Source organism: Gorilla gorilla, chromosome 10 (assembly GCF_029281585.2).
Source record: "Gorilla gorilla gorilla isolate KB3781 chromosome 10, NHGRI_mGorGor1-v2.1_pri, whole genome shotgun sequence".
Classification (NCBI taxonomy): domain Eukaryota; kingdom Metazoa; phylum Chordata; class Mammalia; order Primates; family Hominidae; genus Gorilla; species Gorilla gorilla.
This window is the reverse complement of record NC_073234.2, coordinates 104,667,405-104,673,447: the sequence shown is the minus strand read 5'-3', so window position 1 is coordinate 104,673,447 and position 6,043 is coordinate 104,667,405. Positions and strand designations below refer to the sequence as shown.

Genomic DNA, 6,043 nt, shown 5'->3' with positions numbered 1-6,043 from the left:
ACATACCTTATTATCATCTAACATATTCATAAAGGCAGATGAAGGAGGCAATCAAATTCAATCTACAGTTGTTACAGAGAGTGTGGAGATAGAAAAGGTGGAAAATAAATATTAAAAAGTTTAGGAAGAGAAGAAGATAAAAAATGAAGCATAGGAAAGAAGGAAAAGATTGAGTTAAGGAGAGAGTTCTGCATTTTTATCACTCGTGAAGAAGCAAAGTAAAATTCAATCCCTTTGAAAGAAAATTTCTTCCACTTGATTTGAAACTTTGATTTCTTGAGGTATAAAGATGGGATGAAGGGGCAAAGGTAAGTAAAATAAAAACAGTAAGAAAATTAATAGGGCTTCTCCAAGTAAGACCTAAATGTTATTGGAAGAGTCTATAAAACAAGTAGTAAGTTAGCATTAAGTATTTTGTAGTCTGTGCTCTTGTGTATCTTCATTGTCTGCTACTTCTGTCAAAGGCATATACACAACATCTTCACACAATATTTTTGATATTAAAAAATTGGAGATTTAAAGAGAAAAAAGGAAAGTGAAGTCATATTCCTTCCTGTTCTTTCCTTTGTTTTTTCTTTTTACACCTCACACATCTTCTCCCTGGGGAGTTGCATGAGGGTGACAGAGTGATTCACCATCTATAAAATATCCCAATGACTTGAGTGAAGTCTCTGATATGAGGTGACATAGTTGCCCCTGAGAAGATAATGCTGTAATGGTGAAGAGGTGATGGTAGATATTTTCTGGGCAAATGACTGTTGTTGATTTGTCCACCTAATCACTTAGTTTTGAAGAAAGAAAAATCTTCTAGTTTAATGGCTGTATGAAAGGAAATTCCCAAGAGGTTAAAACCCTCCACATATTTAAATCTTTTTGCCTACCTGGGTAATTTCTGTGTAGTAATACTAGCTTCAGTAAAAGCCGATTGGGAGACAGACACCACTGAACATAGAGGAACTGTGTCTCTTTGGGTTTGCTTGCTAATTCTGCCTCCCCACCTCCCCTCTCCACTAGCCATCTGGAAGAAGGGAACAGGCTTCGAGTTAAATTTGGAGATTTATGAGGCATGGGACGTGTAGTTGCTCTATTCATTTGAATTGAAAATTTGATCCAATTCTGGAGACTTCTCAGTTAGCATCAACCTTCTGGATTGAGCTATAAATCTATAAATGATTTTATAACATTATTTGCTTTGATTATCAGGGCAGAGCCGTGTCTCACACTTAGCAAAAAAGCAACAGAGCAATAACACACAAATTGCTGTTCTTGTCATCTTTCCTTTAAGCCAAGAATACTGAAAAACTTTAAAATAATTCTATGCCTACATTAGCATAAGTTGAACCAGTCCAGTAACCTCGAATCTTTTCCAGCAACTTCCTTGGTGCTGTCCTCATTATGTTAGCAAGACATTTCCTATTCTACTGTCCCAGAGGAGCTGGAGTCAAGGTTTATAGACTGAAAATAAGGGGAAAAGAGAGGCATACTGCCATGAAACAATTAATATATCATTTCAGAGAATGCCAGAACACACAGTTTCTACTGTTACTATGATTTACCAATTTTCTATTAATATATATTTTTATACCTACATGGTAGTGAAGGCTAAAAAACAGTAGTGATAGTTTCAGTGGGAGCTGGATTTTCACCAAGGACATTTTTATTTAGCAAAAACAATAATGTTATAAGATAAGTAGAAATTTCTACTTTTTTTGACTTCCAAGGAGAATTCTGATGGGGCTAGAGTAGTATCACGTATGTCCTTCCCAGATAAAACATATCCAAGTAATTAAGAAAATGTATCTAATCTATGAAAAATAGATCTACAGGCCAGTGTAGGTTTAAATATTGTCTGGCTAAACAATTTCTTCCTCTTCCTTTTTTAAAGATAATGTAGACACATGGAATAGACAGTATACCTACACTCTAGAAAACATGAACTTCTGGACTACCCAACCAGAGTTTGATAGCTAAAAAGGACAGTAGAGATCCCCTAGTTTAATCTTTCCTTTGTACAGATGAAGCAGGATGTGATTATAAAAATTAATTGGGGTGATCAGATTCTATAAGTTTACAAAGTGAGTTGAACTATACAACCAGCGAAAATTGCATGTTGTAAAGGGTGGTTGCAGAATTTTTAATTTCCTGTCTTTTACTATAATAAATTAAGGTTACTTTTCTGAGTGTGATAAATATGAATGTGTGAATGAGAATCAGACCTTCTCATACAACATGTTATTTCACCACAAAATATCATCATATCATCATGGCCATCTCTCCATCTACTTATTTATTTATTCAATAAATATGTGCTATATGCTAGACAATGTGTTAGTGGTGGCTAAGCCTGCAGAAGAAACAGTACAGATACAGTCTCTGTTCTCATGTGTGACATTTTTGATCAAAGGGGGGACACAGATCCTTATACAGTGTTCTATTGATTCTAAGGCACATATTTTGCCCCTATATTTTAATGTCTCTGACATCAGTATACATCCTAAAATTGAAAGAGTGTTATAGCTTTATTGACACCCCCTTTTTTCTTTTGGTGTGTCATATAGTGGCTTGTTTAACAATTGCTGGCATCTTCAATTCTATGCGATACTGAATATATGCATTATGGCAAATACTACTAAAAAAAGTGTTTTGAGAGAGACTAACAGGGGACCTGCTTTAATTGGTTGGTGTGGAAAGCCCTCTGGACAAGATGATGTGTAAGTTTGAAGAAAGAGAAGGCCCCGGTTGAGTGAAAGAGGTGACAAGAGCATGGTAGAAAGAGAAAACAGATTTTGTGCATGCCTGTGTGGGGGACTGTTGGTCTGTCTGAGGAATAAATGGAAGGCCAGTGTTGCTGGACCATAGCAAGCAATAGGGCCTTTCAAGAAGCCAAATTCTTTTAGCTTCTTGCAAACATTTATTCTGGAAAGACCTTTTTCAGATCAGCTGTATTGAATGCATTTTTTTCTGTGTGTGTGTATCAGTCATGTATGATGGAGTAAAAGCCATCATCGGTCTGTCACTGCTTGGGAAAATCAGTCCAAATTTGACCTTTTTATTAAAATGATTTTTAACCTAAGTGTTAGGAATGCATGCAATTATAATTGAGCCGAGATACTTGGCTTTTTTTGGAATTATGTAACAAGGAAATGTTTTCTCCTATTTTGGCTTTATTCTTCTTTGATATCTTGCTATTTTAAACCAAGTACAATAGACCTTTTATAACTGAAACTCTTTAAGGTGAAGATTTATTGAATATGATTTTAACAGAAAAGTAATTTTGCTTGAAAACATACACATATAAGATAAAGTGTTAACAAAATGTGGTGGTTATGTTGCAGCAGCTGTAATTCACAGAAGCTCAATTGTGATGAGCAATACTCTTCTGTATAAAAATAAAAAGCAAAAATGTAACAAATACAATGAAATATAGATAAATATAAATATTTAAAAAATCCAAAGCTTTGAACATGGTTTGAATTTTTAAGTAGGGATACATATCCCCTGTAGCATGACTTAAAATTATTGGCAAATTGTTAACTGCTAATATCTCACGGATGAATAGCTACATATAGTCAAAGAGGAAAATCCATATTAATGAAGTTTTTTTTCTTTTTTTTCGAGATGGAGTCTCGCTTTGTTGCCCAGGCTGGAGTGCAATGGAGTGATCTCAGCTCACTGCAACCCCTCTGCCTCCTGGGTTCAAATGATTCTACTACCTCAGCCTCCCTAGTAGCTGGGACTATAGGCATGTGCCATCATGCCCAGCTAATTTTGTATTTTTAGTAGGGTGGGGTTTCACCAGGTTGGCCAGGCTGGTCTTGAACTCCTGTCTTCAAGTGATCTGCCTGCCTCGGCCTCCCAAAGTGCTAGGATTGCAGGCATGAACCACCATGCCAGGCCTTAATGAAGTTTTTATTGTAAAAAATTTTGTATCCTTCTCTAATATAAATTACATACGTTCTTCCTTTATGTGTAACCTAACAACCATTAGTTTATCTCAGGCACATTTTAATAGATGTCTAAAAACCTAAAGAAAAAATACTTTTTCAATAATCAGATTTAAGGAACATTTCTCAAAAAGAACCACAAAGTATTGTATTACTTATTATATTTTGAAGATTGATTTTGACTTTTTTTATACTACCAACAAGAACAAAATCTCCATTAAAATATGTGTAAAATATTTTTTCACCATTTGACTCTGATCATTTTTTTCATGATTGTCTTCCAGTCATCTGTTTTGTGTTCCCATTTTACTCTGCTAAAGGTAATTTTATATAGGCTTTTCTGAATGGTGCACCCACTTTAAAATCTGGGTGCATATTTGCATGAAGGCATTTACAGAAAATAAAGACAATCCTATCATGGGTAGAAATCACTGAGATCTTTAATAAAAACAGTGTGGTTTCTTAAGAGAGTGATTCACTGCCAAATTAGAAAGAGATGGGGTTGTATCTAACATGAATGCGTTCTATGCTGAGGGTATTGAGAAGAAATTGTACTCATCAAGTTCTAACAGTGTTTAGAAACTAGAGGTAAGCTCCACTATTTCCCAGGAAGTGCAGTAGTTTAAATGAAAACTCCTCCATACTGCTGGGACTTAATTGACCACACATGGTGGAGAATGTGAGCTAAAGAACTCAGTGGAATACATTCAGTTCCTCTAAGTGAGAAGTCATCCAACTTAAACAGGAAAGAGCAAAATGTGAATGCTAGAGGATGGAACAAAATTGTTGTAATTTCTAAGGTGAAAATACTTGCCTTTGTATTTTCTTTAGATTTTCATATAGAGATGGAAAAAGCAACAAAGGACAACTGAAAAAATTGCACTTAAAGTAAAACAGGGAAAAGTTTAAAAATAGACCTATGATAATTAAATGGAAAAATGATTCCTGAAATTTTATTTTTTATAATTAATGCTTAGTTCAATTAGCAATGATGGGTATGTTTTGCTTAGTGCGCATTAACCACGTAAAACCCTCATGTAACCATAATATTCATCAATCACGACTATGCTCTTAGATTTATAATCAAATTAGCTGTTTAATTAAATAACATGAGTGTTTTTCATTGGGTGATATTAGCATTCTGAAATGGTGTTAATAGGCCTGGAGAAACAAAACATTTAAAAAAGAGATCCAAATGAGAATAGCAAAAGCTAATAAAGTGTTAAGGTGACAAAAAAACTACTCATACAGAATAATCTACTACTATGATGGAGGTTTTATAGATGCAAGATACATATTCACATATATATGTAACATTTTTCCCTTTGGTAGGTAGAAGATGAAGTAGAATACCAACATAAGAGCAATATGACTGGTTTCCAGTCTTTGATCTGCCACTAGTTTGTGACCATAGGAAAACCATCTTAACTTTTTTTCTGAACCTCTGTTGTTTTCATTTAAAAGAATGGAGAAGTGTTACAGCTCTTTTAAAATTTATCTAACAGGTTTTCTGTTTTTTAACTAGAAAACTCCCCATGGGGAAAAAAAATGGCAAGGAATCATATTTTCCCAGACAATTTCTTATGAAAGCCAGATAAGATTATGCATATCAGCTCATGGTAAAAGGCAGTAAACCAACATCAATTAAGAAATAATTTAGGGTTGGGTGCAGTGGCTCACACCTGTAATCCAAGTACTTTGGAAGGCTCAAGAGGGTGGGTTACTTGAGCCCAGGAGTTTGAGACCAGCCTGGGCAACAAGGCGAAACCTTGTCTCTACAAAAAATAGAAAAATTAGCCAGGTGTGGTGGTGTGCACCTGTAGTCCCAATGACCTGGTAGGCTGAGGTGGGAGGATGACCTGAGCCTGGGAGGTCGAGGCTGCAATGGGCCATGATCGCGCCACTGCACTCCAGTCCGCCTTTCTTTTTGGGTCTCAGTGATCTATTGAAAACTCTGTTGTTCATATTGTCCTTTCCAAAAGATGGTGACTAAATCATTTAAGTTAGACAGCCAAGATTTAGCTCTGAGAACTAATTTTGGCTTATTGTACTCAACATATTTAAGACTGTCAGCAGTTTTTGTTCTCTCCAATGTTTAA

The 6,043-nt window shown here is 35.3% G+C and overlaps 1 non-coding gene across 1 annotated transcript; it reads left to right on the top strand.

Moving 5' to 3' along the window:
- Nucleotides 1-5,415: 5,415 nt before the first annotated feature.
- Nucleotides 5,416-5,478, top strand: LOC115930304 (U7 small nuclear RNA). The gene has a single exon (XR_004066947.1). It is a non-coding gene; the product is annotated as a U7 small nuclear RNA (small nuclear RNA).
- Nucleotides 5,479-6,043: the final 565 nt, after the last annotated feature.